The following is a 16,646-nucleotide window of genomic DNA, read 5'->3' as shown; positions in this document are numbered from 1 at the left end:
ACCTTTAAGACCAGTACAAATTTGTTTATCCTCTGCGTCAGAGAAGAGTTAACAGACAGCTGTAGGGTTTGGTTAACTAAGTTTTCCTCTAAAAAAATGAACTTTTAGAGATGAAGTTACCCTCTGTCCAGGCAGGGAAGTTTAGCATCAAGTGCTAATATTGTTTTATCCTCTGTTCTGTGTAGGCAGGGAAGATTGGCATTTACGTGCTAGTTATTTTGGTTTATCCTCTTTTCACAGAGAAGTTTAGCATTTCATGCTAATAATTTTGGTTTATCCTCTGTTGATCAGAGAAGTTTTAGTGTTTTGATTGTGTGGTAACAAAGTTAACAATAGTTAAGCTGTGTTAACAAGTGTACCCTCTGTTGATCAGAGAAGTTTTAGTGTTTTTGTTTGTGTGGTACAGAAGAAACGTACAAAATGGTTAGAAGGAATGCTAGGCTGATTCCAACAACAGAAAAGGGTGGTCTTGCGACTCCTTTGTGGTCAGATAGCGAATTCAAATCACTGTTAGGAGTGCAAATGAACCTAATAGTCACTGAAAAGTTAGACAAGAACTAATTCAGAAATATGAGATCCATCCAGATAAGACTTGGTCTGTAGATGAGTGTAAAAGGTATTAGGAGCATGTGTTCGCAAGAACAATGTGAAAGGCATTATCTGCTGCCACAGAGAATTTGGTTTAGCACTAGCTACACAACAATCTCAGCGTAACTCAGAGCTAGAGAAACAGAACAATGAGCTTCAAGCTAGAATATCCTCTTTGACTAAGAAATTGAACCGCAACAAAGCTGCAGCAAAACTGATGTGGAAGTTAGCCAGCGGATAGCATTTACCCTGATTTACAAGCATTCTTTGAAAGAGATGTAGCTCCAATCAGTAATTGATGTGCCTGTAAATTCGGTCAATGTTTGTGGTGCTCGGAGAAGATCTCTCAGAATTGAGGAAACTGAAAGTGTTCCCCTCAACTCTTCTGTTGTGCCAGTACAAACTGTTGCCAAAACACTAGGACCTAAAGATATAGAGAGACTGTCTCAGAGCTTACCCTCAGCACGCACACATTTTTCTGAATTTAGAAGAGTATTGATCAGTAAAATGCGCCTTTACGACATGTCTTTAACAGAGGTAACGCAGTTGATGTCACAAATTCTAACTGAATCTGAATTCAACAGTTTTGAAACTGCTGTTACTTCTGAACTGCGACATGCAAGTAAAGGTGATTTAAGAGAAGGTATTTTGAAAATCCTAAAGAATATCTTGGGACCCAAAATAGATTGGTCTAGAATTACTACCTGTGTGCAAAAGAAAGAAGAAACTGTGAGTGAATATACTGAGAGATTTTGTCAGTCAGCTGTAATTTACAGTGGAATTGTTGATGACCCTGAAAGTGTGCTAGATGACAAGGGACCCCTAGTTCGTATCTGGTCAGATGGCCTTGTAGCCGAATACAGAAAAGCTTTACCATTCTTAGATCTAACTTGGTCTAACAGAACTCTCAGAAGTAACCTAGACAGGTTAGCTACATGGGAAAGAGATGCTGATGTCAAGGCAAAAGTGAGAGTAGCAGCAGCTACGTTTAACACAACAAAACAAGATAAGAGATGGTCTAAAAGAGAAGGCAAATGCAACTACTGTGAAAAATTAGGACATTGGGAGAAAGAGTGTAGGAAGAAGTTGCAAGATAGTAAAAGAAATGGTATGCATAATTCTGCTCCTCCTCAGCCTGCCTACAACCCTGAAGTAGTTCCGCCAGTGACCACTGAAACTTTAGGACAGCTCGTACAGGCTCTTCTAAGAGCACAACAAGACCAGGAAAAAAACTAATTGTTGGGGCTGTGAGTAGCTACCTTTCCCCTGTAATCCATCACAATGACAAAAGAATTTTTGTGAAAGGTAGCGTAAAAGAGAAAGAGATTGATTTTTTGCTTGATACAGGTGCAGAGTGTACAGTAATTCCTACAAAATTGGCACAAGTTTTAAACATCCCATACAAGAAAACCAAACTTTGTTTAACTGGCGTAATAGGTGAAGATTCTGTTTTGTATGAAACCCCGCCCATAGAGGTACAATTTGGCCCAAAAACTCTGACTACAAAATTGCTATGTGCTCCATTAAATACAGGTGCAATTTTAGGCATGGATCTTCTGAGACAAGTACATCTAACGTTAGACGTGTCCTCAGAATCCGCTAGCATAAAAATTTCCTCAGCACAAGTTTCTACCAATAATGCAATCCCTACTGAGTATGCTTTCTTACAGAATCATCTAATTTGGGCTAAAGACAAGGATGATTGTGGTTTGTTAACAGGTGTAGAACCAGTTAAATTGACGGAAATCCACCTCCGGTCACCAAACAATATCCGATTAATAAGGAAGCTATACAGGAATCAAACCTATTGTAGAAAAGTTGCTGAAGCAAGGAGTGCTAGTTAAAACCAACAGTCCATGTAATTCACCCATATGGCCCATCAAGAAATCAAATGGGACATGGAGACTTACAATAGACTACAGAGTAGCCAATAAACATATTGATAAAATCACCCCTAGTGGCAGATCCATCTACAATTTGTAATGGCTTACCATTAGATTGTAAGATTTTTCAGTAATTGATATGTCTAATGGATTCTTTTCTGTACCGTTGCACTCTGACAGCCAGTCATGGTTAGCTTTCACAGTTGACTATGAACAATACCAGTGGACACGATTGCCACAGGGATTTCAAAACTCCCCAACTATATATCATCAGGCTGTCAGACGTGATTTGTGTGACCCAGAATGTCCAGTCAAACAGTCCACTATGATTCAATGTCGATGATATTTTGCTTGCCTCAACAGACCACGAGGTACATCAAATTGAATTGACAGCATTGTTGGACTATTTGCATAAAAAAGGACACAAATGCAGCTTTCACAAAGCTCAAATTGCTAAAAAGCAAGTCACATTTCTGGGTCAAACAATTGGTGCAGGAAATAGATCCATTACACAGGATCGAGCGGCTTCAGTCAAAGCCATACCTCCGCCTACTACCATTAAAACACTCCGCTCATTTTTAGGAACAGCAGGTTACTGTAGACCTTGGATTGAAGACTATGCCTCGATTGCGCAGCCTCTCTATGATTTGTTGAAAGGCCATGGTAAAGATTCAGATACTGTTTGTATGGAAGAAATTCATCTCAAAGCTTTTAATGATTTGAAGAGAGCACTATGTCAAGCACCAGCATTAGGAATTGCCCAATCAGATAGACCCTTTGTGCTTTATGTCCATGAACACTTAGGCTTTATGACTGCATGTCTAATGCAAGATCATGGGGCAGCTTACGCCCAATTCATTACTATTCTGGTAAACTTGACATAGTCGCTCAAGGTATGGGCCCATGCCTCAGAGCAGTACAGGCAGTTCATCTAGCGCTTCAGGCTTCATCAGGAATGGTGTTAGGTCAGAATGTAAATGTAAAATGCCCTCACGCAGTGTCTGCACTAATGAATCAAGCAAAAGTCACTTCTGTCACCTCCTCCCGTTGGGGAAATTGGTTAGCAACTCTCACAGCCCCGAACATTGTTATACAGCGTGCACCAGTCACGAACCCATCCTCATGTATGATGTCTGCAATGACTGAAGTTGTGTTAGAGGGTGAAGGTGAAATGACTCATGATTGTGTTACGCTTACATATGCAGCGACAAGTGAAATAGCAGAAACTCCCATAGAGAACGCAGAATTGGAGTTGTTTGTTGATGGTTCAGCTCAAGTTATTGAAGGTAACAGACGAGCAGGATATGCAGTAACTTCCACCACTGAAGTAGTTGCTTCAGGTCGTCTTCCAGATCATTTTCAGCTCAAGCTGCAGAACTAGTAGCCTTAACAAGAGCATGCACGCTAGCTTCAGGATCAGTTGCAAATATCTACACAGATTCCAGGTATGCTTTTGGGGTAATTCATGATTTTGGTGTTATTTGGCAAACCAGACAATTTCTAACTTCTGCTGGATCCCCCATTAAGCATGCTGGATTAGTGAAAGATTTAATGTTTGCCATGAAACTCCCAAAGAAATTAGCGGTGATCAAAGTGAAAGCACACCTCACAACTAATACTACGGAAGCTAAAGGTAATGCTCTTGCTGATGTAGCGGCTAAACAGGCTTGTTTCTATGCAACTGTACAAGTGTGTTCAGGTAGTACAGCACAGAAGACAATTCTACCTCCGGAATCAATCATTGATCTGTATAAAGACGTTCCTCTATATGAAGCATGGACATGGTTAGACAAAGGAGCCACTGTGGATTCATCCAGCTGCTGGACCAAAGGGGGAAAGTATGTTGCTCCCGAATCACTGTTGCCATATTTGGCTCAACAAATACACAATTTGGGTCACAGTGGTCCAGCAACGATGAATCACAGGTTCTCAAATCAATGGTGGAATCCAAAATTCAGAAACATAGCCACTGAAACAGTCAAGAGATGTGTAACATGTCAGAAAAATAATGAGGTACCAGCAGCCACCACACCAGCAGCACATACCCCAGCTCCACCAGGGCCATTTCGTCACCTGCAAGTTGATTACATATCATTGCCCCCTTGTAAAGGAAAAACTGACGTTTTGGTAGTAATAGACAAATTCTCAAGATGGGTAGAAGCTTATCCAACAGGGCGTGCTACAGCTGCACATACGGCTAAATGTCTTGTTACTGATTTCATTCCCAGATGGGGATTACCAGATTGCATTGACTCAGATCAAGGTACCCACTTCACAGGACAAGTAGTCAAGGAAGTGTCTAGAATGTTGAAGATTAAGTGGAACCTTCACTGTCCCTATAGGCCACAAGCATCAGGACAGGTTGAACGATCAAACAGAACAATCAAAACCAGGCTAAGCAAAATGCATCAGGAAGGAGTACCATGGGTTGAAGCACTGCCCGCAGTACTGTGTAGTATGAGAGCGTCACCTAACAGATCAGTAGGACTGAGCCCTCATGAGATTATTACTGGGCGTCCCATGCAGATGCCAGGTGTAATTGATCTTAGAAATGCTGATGTTCACATTGTTTCAGATGCCCTGATCGCTTACTGTGAAAACCTCACAAAGGCAGTACAGAGTGCCAGAGAGAGAGTTGAGTCGTGTTGGCAGACTCCACTAGAAGGTGGACACACTATCATCCCAGGTCAATGGGTCATGATAAAGTCGTTCAGAAACAAGCCATTAGAGCCTAAGTGGTACGGACCACATCAAGTGATGTTGATTACAGCAGCTGCAGTATTGTGTCAGGGAAGGAAAACTTGGACTCATGTGTCACACTGTAAAGTTGTTCCTCCACCTACAGGGATAGGTTAGGACACATGGACCAGTGAGGAGCCGCAGGGAAGAACCGGATGCAACAGGCTTCGGGGGCCAACCCTGTGGTGAACACACCCTCATAGGCCTTCCCCATCCACTAGTCCACCCTCACCTCACTGTTCTTTAGGTGTCACAGGAATTAAGAAATAGGGAAAGAAGGAACAACAATAGCAGACGCAGATTGAACAGAGGATACAACCCTAATGTTTGTAGTCTTTAGAACAAATACTGCTGTCTTTTGTTTTCTTTCTTCCTCTGTGCAGATACCACTTGATGGCTGTTCCAAGACCCATGCGCACCGAACTCCTCACCTGCGTATGAAGCCACAACCTCTAAAAGACAACGAGACCCACTGCAGAGCCAACTGTCACGGAAGACAGAACAAAGAAAAAATACACAATACAGAGTATCACATACGAGAACTTCAGTCATCCAGCAACATGATCAAGACATTCTTGATCTTTCAGCAAAATTACACCTGATGGCTGAAGATAATTCTTCATGGTTCGGAAACCTGTTAGTATCAAGCGTTTCATGCAACAAATGACTCACACCCATCACGAGAAATGACAGTTCCAACCAGAAAAGACCCGTAAGAACTTCACGGACCATAATTGCATGTTTTGTTTCTGTGTCAGCATGCAATTACAGACAATCAACACAGAACAAGTGCTATGTGCCTGTAACGATCACAAGTTACAAGAATAAACTTTTAAGTGTCTAAATTTGTATTTTGTGAGAGTTATTAGAACTCTCAAAGGGGGAATTGTGGGATTACAAATTTATTTAAATGTTTAATTTAGATTCCAATGTAATAGTGTACAAACTGAAGAAGTTATATACCTTGTATTTAGCATTTAAGGTGAAAAATGGTGACATGAGTCAGATCACTACATCAGATGCAAGAGGTCCCTGCCAGTTCCTGTTCTCTATTGTAAGTGAAATGAGCCAGACTCGAATCTTTTGTTCTGCAAATGGCTTTCGAGCCCCTGGCCCAGACATGAATCGTTAGACTGATTGGATTATCAATGCAATTGAGTGTTGTTGATTGGGTCTGTCTTTCTCATTAGCATGCTTTGTTTAAGGTTGTCACCCAGGTGCTTGGGTTCCATTCCTAAGCACTGCCCCCTAAATGTATATAAACTACAATGTATCACTGCTTTTAGTTTAGATTTTCGATGACTACAGCTACCGACAGCTTGTGTTCTCAATAAAAGAATCCTGCTGAAGATACAACTCGAAGTCTCCTGGTCTTCACTTCTGAGTTGCCTAAACTTTAGAAGACATAGGTTTACAACATTATTTGCAATGTTGCAATTATTTTGTTTCTCAGTTTCTGATAAGAATGAGGCAGGAGATGTTTCTGTGAGAGTCTCTACCTATATATAGCACATATAAAATGAGCTTCACCGGAAGATTACGAGCTAGCTTATTGTAATAACTTGAGGAGGCCAGAGATCGGTTCAAGGTTGCATTTACTCAACGGAATACATCATCCAGCAGTACACTCAATCACATCACAGGTGGAGTCAATTTACACACACCAAGTTCTTCTCTGCTGCTTTTTAAGCCTGCCCTCTACAGGTCATCAGGTCAATTCATTGTCACTCTACAACATCCTTTTCCCCCCCAAGTTTACATAATCACAATGCTATTTCTCTCCACAAACATACAACTACAATATCATTACAAATAGCATCACACTTTGCAAATAATTTTTTTTTCAAATCTACAATTCTCATTCAACATTACTTCAGTTCATAATCTTTCAAATGAGTAGACAAGTTCCTGGTTCTTTGTGACCGTCTCATAATTATAACAGGACTAGCAGGTTTGTTCACTTCAGTGATTATCTCAGAATGTGGAGAGGAATTCCTAGATACTTTAGGGGAATTACTAGAAATGTCCTCAGTTCCTGTTCCCTCAATTTCTGTAGCAACTACAGGTGCTGAGTTTCCAGGAACGTCGAAATCAGGGAATTTACAATCCATTTCCTCTTCTGAAGTGTTTACAAGCAATTTCTGTCGGGCATGAAGTTGATCCACATGCCGTCGAACCACTCGTCCATCACCTAGCATTACTTTATAAGAAAGGGGTCCAGTCACAGTCGCTATATGGCCCGGAATCCATTTCGGTCCATAAGTAAAGTTCCGAGTAAGTACTGGATCTCCCACACAAAAATTCCGTTCACTGACCTTTTTATCATGATAGACTTTTTGCTTTTGTTGTTATTCATGAATCTTCCTTGTCAAATCAGGATGTATAAAGTCCATAGAACAGCGTAATTTCCGTCCATACAACATTTCCGCTGGAGAGAACCCTGTGGTGGTCTGGGGAGTGATCCTGTAACTAAATAAAACTCGAGACAATTTAGTTGCAATTGTTCCCTCAACACTTTTTTTAGCATGATTTTAACAATTTGGACAGCCCGTTCCACTAACCCATTACTAGAAGCATGGTAAGGTGCAGAAGTCACATGCCGTACTCCATTTTTATGCAGGAACTCTTTGAATTCTGCACTAATGAAGCAAGTACCATTATCTGATACAATCAATTCGGGTAATCCATGGTTACTGAAGCTATTCCGCAAACATTCGACAGTGATAGCAGAGGTGGCTGAATTCACTGGATACACATCCATCCATTTTGAATGTGCATCAATCAAGACAAAGAACATTTTTCCCATGAACGGTCCTGCATAATCCACATGCAATCGTTGCCATGGTTTATCTGGCCAATTCCAAGGATGCAGTGGGGCAACCGCTGGAGCATTTCTGTGCTCCTGACACATACAGTACAACAGGTTTTAACCAGCCTTTCCACATCCTGATCTAACTTAGGCCACCACACATAATTTCTGGCCGAAGCGTTCATCCTAGACACTCCTGGGTGGCATTGATGCAATTGTTTCAGAACATCTGATCTACCCACACTGGGAATGATTACTCTGGCCCCCCAAAGCACACAACCATCCCGTACACTTAATTAATCTTTCCTTAATGTGAATGGGTTAAACTCCGTTCCTGTTAATTCATGCAAACATCCACGTTGCACTGTTTCTCTCACCCGAGATAATACTGGATCTCTTCTAGTCCACTCTCTCACCTGTTCTGCTGTAATCAAGGTGATATCAGCATTCTCCAGCATTAGTACTCTTTCCTCCTGCTCGGTGGAAGATTCCATTGGCAATGGTAGCCGACTTAGAGCATCTGCATTGCCATGATCTTTGCCGGCCTTATAGATGATGTTATATTCATATGCTCTCAAGGTCACAGCCCATCGCTGGATTCTAGGAGAGGACATTTGGGGAACAGCTTTTAACTCATTAAATAAAGACAATAAGGGTTTATGGTCTGTAACGATTGTAAATTTTCGACCATACAAATACTTATAAAAGCGCTGTAAGCCAAACATTACAGCCAACCCTTCTTTGTCCAACTGCGAATAATTCCGCTCAGCTTGATTCAATGTTCGTGACATAAATCCTATAGGTCTTTCACTTCCATCAGGCATCTTATGCGAAAGAACTGCACCCAAGCCATAAGGAGAAGCATCACATGATAAAATCACATCCTTCTGGAGGTCATAATGAACCAGAACTTATACAGAATTAATCATTTTTTTAGACTGAGCAAAAGCAGCCTCTTGTTCCCCGGCCCAGTTCCATTTTGCATCTTTTCGTAACAATTTGTACACAGGGGCTAAAACAGTAGACAGATTGGACAAGAACTACTTGTAATAATTTAAAAGTCCTAAATAAGCTTTCAATTCTGTCACATTCTTTGGTGAGGGAGCATTTTGAATAGCCATCACCTTTTCTGGTGCAGGATGGAGGCCTGTCTCATCCATTTTATGACCCAAGAACATTACCTCTTTTTCCATAAAGGTACATTTACTCCGTTTCAAACGCAGTCCTGCTTCATGCAGTCTATCCAATACTCTAGCAAGAGTTTGAAGATGCTCTTCATCATTACGACCGGTTACCAGGATATCATCAAGGAAAACTGCCACCTGCGGAAGACCCAGCAATACCCCCTCAATGGTCCGTTGGAAAATGGCGGGGCTAGAAGAAACTCCAAAAGGTAAAACACGGTAAGTAAACAGTCCTTTGTGAGTATTCACTGTGACATACTTCCTGGATTCTGCATCTAATGCAATCTGATGATAAGCATGGCTCATATCCAATTTTGTGAACTTCTGTCCACCCGACAGAGTTGCAAACAAATCTTCAATCCGAGGAATGGGGTACTGTTCCAACTTTGAAACTCTGTTGACCGTTAGCTTGTAGTCCCAACATAGACGTACGGTGTTATCAGACTTTAAAACTGGTACTACCGGTGCAGCCCATTCAGAGTGTTTAACGGGTACTATGATGTGTTCTCTTAACAGGCGTTCTATTTCAACTTCTACCTTTGCCTTCATTGCATAAGGGACCGGGCTGGCTTTGAAAAACCTTGGGACTGCTTCCTTATCTACATAAATCTTCGCTGGTGGACCCTTCAATTCCCCCAACTCCTCTTTAAACAATTCTTCATGTTGGCTGAGGACTTCAGGCAAAGTTAAATTTTTCACCACTTGCATTGGGTCCTGTTCCAGGTACTACCACCACTGGTAACTGCTTCACTATGCCTTTGTATCTGACTTCTACTTGTGCAAAACCCAATACGGTTAGAGCTTGGCCAGTATAGGTTTTTAAGTTCAAAGAACAGGTCTTTCATTCAGGAATTTTATCTGTTTCCCACAATTTAGCAAAGTTGGACCTATTCATTATGGTCACACCACATCCTGTATCCACTTCAAACTGTGCCTCTGACTCATTAACAGCCAATGTGATGGTCAGTGGATCTACTTTCGGAATTCCTGTTCCTTGCAAACTGTACACTGTAAAAATACCTTCTTCATCAGATGCAGATGCACTTTTTTCATCTCTGCTCACAAAATGCATTCTCTGTCCTCCTCTCTTACGTCTTCCTCCCCCTTGGAAGTTGGATTCCCCAAAGGAAGTTTTTGATCTACATACTTTCATTATGTGTCCTTGTTTACCACATTTATGACATTTCTCAGAAGCAAACTTACATTCGTTAGCCAAATGTTGCAAACTTCCGCATCTGTAACATGCTCTACCTTGACCATCATCTTGCTTTACTGACGTTTTATGCACTCTCACTGAAATCCCATCCTCGTCGCCAAAATGTAATAACTTGAGGAGGCCAGAGATCGGTTCAAGGTTGCATTTACTCAACGGAATACATCATCCAGCAGTACACTCAATCACATCACAGGTGGAGTCAATTTACACACGCCAAGTTCTTCTCTGCTGCTTTTTAAGCCTGCCCTCTACAGGTCATCCCAACAACTGACAATTCATTGTCACTCTACAACACTTATCTTTATCCGGAAGTTCTAAATGGAGCTCTGTGCATATGGTCAATTTAGTCACTAACTGCTTGAATAAGACAAACACAGAAATCAGTTTTAGAGTATACTTTTTGTATTCAGTATATCTTTTTTCTTCTCTTTTTACTGCTTTGCAGTATACTTGTAAACCTTTTCGCACATTCAAACAATAAATCAACTAATGAATTTAGTTGATTAAATTCAGCCCTTGAACAGTAAAGCTGTCGATCAACAATTACAACTGAAGAGAAAAAAAAAATTAGAAAGGAAATAGTAAAACAAACAAAAAAACAGATGAATACCAAAGTCTTGAAAGAAGTAGGAATGTTTTTGGCTCAGTTCAGTCAATATGAGTGTATAGGTGCCTACTAGAGATGCGCGGATGAGCTCAAACTTCACGCGAATCCGCTGCTTCAAATAAATTATCCGCCCGCCACCCACCCGCACCTATATTTTCTCTGATATAAATAACCCGACCCGCACCCGATCGTCACTTTACAATGATTCTAATTAGACTAATTCTTATTTTTGCACGATGATATGATGAATGGATGGTTCATTTTTAACAGCAGATTCAGTGATGTGAGCTGATCTGCGCACCACGTCTGCCGCGCATTACGGCTCTGACGTGGCCAGACATTAAAGCTGATCACGGTCGCTCTGGGGTGCGTTTCCCAAAAGCATCGTTAGCTAACTATGGTCGTTAGTTCTATTGAACTCTATTGGTAACGACGGAACTTGCGACCATAGTTGTTTTTGGGAAACGCACCCCTGGTCAAGTCAATGCTTGTGTTTATACCCATAGACAGTGGCGCCTGCAGGTGTACGGCTGTACGCACTGTGCGTACCATGAGCGCTCAGACTGACCTGAGATTTGCCCCTCAAAAATTTCAGCAGTAAATTATAGGCCCGTGTATTTCTGTCGACTGAAATAGCCATGCCATCAAAAATGAATGTATCAGTCTTTTGCATGCCAAAGTCAATTTCTGCTTATAAACATTATGTCAAATAGAAAGAGAAAATCGTGCTACACGCATTTTCATGAGATCGGGTTAGACTACAATTAATTTTACAAATGGGAACACAACAAATTCATGACAATGTTTTACATTCAAGCTACCCTTAAAATTTATAGTTAAAAGTTCTTTAAAATCATCTGGAATGCAATAAAGTAATTTTAAAGGCTGTTTTTAAAGCATTTGCTGCATGGATTTAAAAAAATAGGCTAATAAATAATTCACATATCAGACAAAATTGTTTGCAGAAAATCCTTTAAATCTTAAGGAATTCAGAGCAGAACAACATAAAAATCTGAAAAAATATAATCGGGCCTGTTTTAGGCTTTTCCTTATTTTCATATTTTAGGGTGATGAAAAATGACTCGCCATCTCCTCATTGGACGTGCCTTTAGAGAGAAATGCATCTTTATGGATTACATAATGAAAGAGTTTTTGTTTTGGATTTGAATTATTTCGTTTTAAAGTAGTAATTTAAAGCTTTCTATAGATATATTTATCATATTTGTGACTCTATTTTATAAAATTTTATACACATTAAAACTATGCTGTGGTAAAAACGTGGTAAATATTGTGTTATGTGCTTTAACTACAAATAGTACACAGTAAAAACACAGTTACTGTGGTAAAACAAGGTAAGTATTGTGGATACCGTGTTTTAACTACAAATACCACATTAAAACTACGCTGTGGTAAAAACATGGTAAATATTGTGTTATGTGCTTTAACTACAAATAGTACACAGTAAAAACACAGTTACTGTGGTAAAACAAGGTAAGTGTTGTGGATACCGTGTTTTAACTACAAATACCACATTAAAACTACGCTGTGGTAAAAACATGGTAAATATTGTGTTATGTGCTTTAACTACAAATAGTACACAGTAAAAACACAGTTACTGTGGTAAAACAAGGTAAGTGTTGTGGATACCGTGTTTTAACTACAAATACCACATTAAAACTACGCTGTGGTAAAAACATGGTAAATATTGTGTTATGTGCTTTAACTACACATAGTACACAGTAACAACACAGTTACTGTGGTAAAACAAGGTAAGTGTTGTGGATACCGTGTTTTAACTACAAATACCACATTAAAACTATGCTGTGGTAAAAACATGGTAAATATTGTGTTATGTGCTTTAACTACAAATAGTACACAGTAAAAACACAGTTACTGTGGTAAAACAAGGTAAGTGTTGTGGATACCGTGTTTTAACTACAAATACCACATTAAAACTACGCTGTGGTAAAAACATGGTAAATATTGTGTTATGTGCTTTAACTACACATAGTACACAGTAACAACACAGTTACTGTGGTAAAACAAGGTAAGTATTGTGGATACCATGTTTTAACTACAAATACCACATTAAAACTATGCTGTGGTAAAAACATGGTAAATATTGTGTTATTTGCTTTAACTACAAATAGTACTTCACGAGTTCACACTTACATATAATAAACTGAGTAAAGGTTTATGCGTATTTGGCGTGCTGTCCAGGGAGAGGGCTCCGAGCTCGGTACTTACCCCCGAGCCCAGGGTACTCCCCCTGTACGGAGAGAGGGGTCCGAGCTCTGCATTTAGCCCGGACCCAGAGCGTTCCCCCCATGCTGGGGTAGGAACAGGCTGAAGGTGAGGAGTCGGGGGGGTGGAGGGATGCTGAAAGACTAGAACTGATGGAGGTAAGACTGCTTTGATTATTTATAGGGGTTCTCTCTTGAGCTGATTGGATAGATGGTGTGATTGCTGATGATGAAGTGGCTGCGTTAATTATCTGCGCGTGCTCCTCCCGAAACTTGTTAATAAAACATCACTTCACAAGTTCACACTTACATATAATAAACTGAGTAAAGGTTTATGCGTATTTGGCGTGCTGTCCAGGGAGAGGGCTCCGAGCTCGGTACTTATCCCCGAGCCCAGGGCACTCCCCCTGTACGGAGAGAGGGGTCCGAGCTCTGCATTTAGCCCGGACCCAGAGCGTTCCCCAAAGACGCAATAAGCATGGGACAGCAGCCAAAGAGGTGTGTTGATACCCCCCAAAATCGGCAGAGCTTAATGTTGGTGGGGTGCTGGACGTTGGTTGGAGTAACGGCACTGCTGTGGCCTTTAGAGAAGAGAGTTTAGCTACTGCGGGAGCGGACACTGTTGCGGCATCTGAAAAGAGAATGTGGCTTCTATTGAGACGGGCACTGCTACGGTGTCTGAAAGAGAATGTGGCTTCTGCGGAAGCGGGCACTGCTGCAACATCTGAAAAGAGAATGTGGCTTCTATTGAGACGGGCACTGCTACGGTGTCTGAAAGAGAATGTGGCTTCTGTGGAAGCGGGCACTGCTGCAACATCTGAAAAGAGAATGTTGCTTCTATTGAGACGGGCACTGCTACGGCGTCTGAAAGAGAATGTGGCTTCTGCGGAAGCGGGCACTGCTGCAACATCTGAAAAGAGAATGTGGCTTCTGCGGAAGCGGCACTGCTGCAACATCTGAAAAGAGAATCTGGCTTCTGCAGAAGCGGGCACTGCTGCAACATCTGAAAAGAGAATGTGGCTTCTATTGAGGCGGGCACTGCTGCAACATCTGAAAAGAAAATGTGGCTTCTGCAGAGCGGGCACTGCTGCAACATCTGAAAAGAGAATGTTGCTTCTATTGAGACGGCACTGCTACGGCGTCTGAAAGAGAATGTGGCTTCTGAAGCGGGCACTGCTGCAACATCTGAAAAGAGAATGTGGCTTCTGCGGAAGCGGGCACTGCTGCAACATCTGAAAAGAGAATCTGGCTTCTGCAGAAGTGGGCACTGCTGCAACATCTGAAAAGAGAATGTGGCTTCTATTGAGACGGGCACTGCTACGGCGTCTGAAAGAGAATGTGGCTTCTGCGGAAGCGGGCACTGCTGCAACATCTGAAAAGAGAATGTGGCTTCTGCGGAAGCGGGCACTGCTGCAACATCTGAAAAGAGAATCTGGCTTCTGCAGAAGCGGGCACTGCTGCAACATCTGAAAAGAGAATGTGGCTTCTGCGGAAGCGGGCACTGCTGCAACATCTGAAAAGAGAATCTGGCTTCTGCAGAAGCGGGCACTGCTGCAACATCTGAAAAGAGAATGTGGCTTCTGCGGAAAACGGGCACTGCTACAACATCTGAAAAGAGAATGTGGCTTCTGCGGAAGCGGGCACTGCTACAACATCTGAAAAGAGAATGTGGCTTCTGCGGAAGCGGGCACTGCTGCGGCAGTAGGGATACAGGCTCCTGCGGGAGCAGGCACTGCTGCGGCAGTGGGAAAATAGAGATGAGTGGGCGGTAGAGATACAGGCTCCTGCGGGAGTGAGAACTTCTGTGGAATCTGAAAAGAGAATGTAGCTTCTGCGGAAGCGGGCACTTCAGCGGCAGTATGAAATGAGCAGGGCACTGTTACGGCCTCTGGAAAGAGAAGGAGGCTTCTGAGGGAGCAGTCACTGCTGAGGCATCTGAAAAGAGGAGGCTTCTGTGGGAGCGGTCACTGCTATGGCATCTGAAAAGAGAAGGAGGCTTCTGAGGGAGCAGTCACTGCTGCGGCAGTGGAGAAATATCCGAAAGGCTCCTGCGGGAGCAATCACTGCTATGGCATCTGAAAAGAGAAGGAGGCTTCTGAGGAAGCGTGCTCTGCTACGGCAGTAGGGAAATACAGATGCAAGCTCCTGCGGGAGCAGTTACTGCTACAGTACCTGAAAAGAGAAGGAGGCTTCTGTGGAAGCGGTCACTGCTACGGCATCTGAAAAGAGAAGGAGGCTTCTGAGGAAGCGTGCTCTGCTACGGCAGTAGGGAAATGCAGGTGCAAGCTCCTGCGGGAACAGTTACTGCTATGGTACCTGGAAAGAGAAGGAGGCTTCTGAGGAAGTGGTCACTGCTACAGTATCTGAAAAGAGAAGGCTTCTGTGGAAATGGTCACTACTGCGGGAGCCGTCACTGCTGAGGCATCTGAAAAGAGAAGGCTTCTGTGGGAGCAGACACTGCTATGGCATCTGGAAAGAGAAGGAGGCTTCTGAGGAAGCGGTCACTGCTATGGCATCTGGAAAGAGAAGGAGGCTTCTGAGGAAGCGGTCGCTGCTACGGCATCTGAAAAGAGAAGGCTTCTGTGGGAGCAGTCACTGCTGTGGCAGTGGGTAAAAACAGATAGGGCTCCAGCGGGAGCAGACACTGCTACGGCATCTGAAAAGAGAAGGAGGCTACTGAGGAAGCGTGCTCTGCTACGGCAGTAGGGAAATGCAGATGCAAGCTCCTGCGGGAGCAGTTACTGCTACGGTACCTGAAAAGAGGAGGCGGCTTCTGTGGAAATGGTCACTACTGCGGGAGCCGTCACTGCTGAGGCAGTGGGTAAACACAGATAGGGCTCCAGTAAGAGCAGACACTGCTGCGGCAGTGGAGAAATATCCGAAAGGCTCCTGCGGGAGCAATCACTGCTGAGGCATCTGAAAAGAGGAGGCTTCTGTGGGAGCGGTCACTGCTACAGCAGTAGGGAAATACAGATGCAAGCTCCTGCGGGAGCAATCACTGCTACGGCATCTGAAAAGAGAAGGAGGCTTCTGAGGAAGCGGTCACTGCTACGGCATCTGAAAAGAGGAGGCTTCTGCGGAAGCAGGAAATACGGATGCAAGCTCCTGCGGGAGCAGTTACTGCTACGGTACCTGAAAAGAGGAGGAGGCTTCTGTGGGAGCGGTCACTGCTACGGCATCTGAAGAGAGAAGGCTTCTGCGGAATCGAGTACTGCTGCGGCAGTGGAGAAAAATCAGATAAGTCTCTTGCGGGAGCGGGGTGTTGCTGGGATGGTTGAAGTGGAGATGAGCCGCTATGAGTGGATTTGGTGGTGTTAGAGAGGATGGCTATGGCGGGTCCGAGGGTCGAGTGAACAGGGATGGACTGGCGTTGAAGG

At 42.8% G+C, this 16,646-nt stretch overlaps 1 pseudogene; it reads right to left on the bottom strand.

Annotated features, from left to right (window-relative positions):
• Positions 1-7,078: 7,078 nt before the first annotated feature.
• On the bottom strand, positions 7,079-9,911 carry LOC131538539 (uncharacterized protein K02A2.6-like; annotated as a pseudogene).
• Positions 9,912-16,646: the final 6,735 nt, after the last annotated feature.

The sequence above is a fragment of the Onychostoma macrolepis genome, chromosome 04, assembly GCF_012432095.1.
Source record: "Onychostoma macrolepis isolate SWU-2019 chromosome 04, ASM1243209v1, whole genome shotgun sequence".
Lineage (NCBI taxonomy): Eukaryota > Metazoa > Chordata > Actinopteri > Cypriniformes > Cyprinidae > Onychostoma > Onychostoma macrolepis.
Note: the sequence above shows the minus strand (reverse complement) of the source record. Positions and strands in the feature narration are given on the sequence as shown.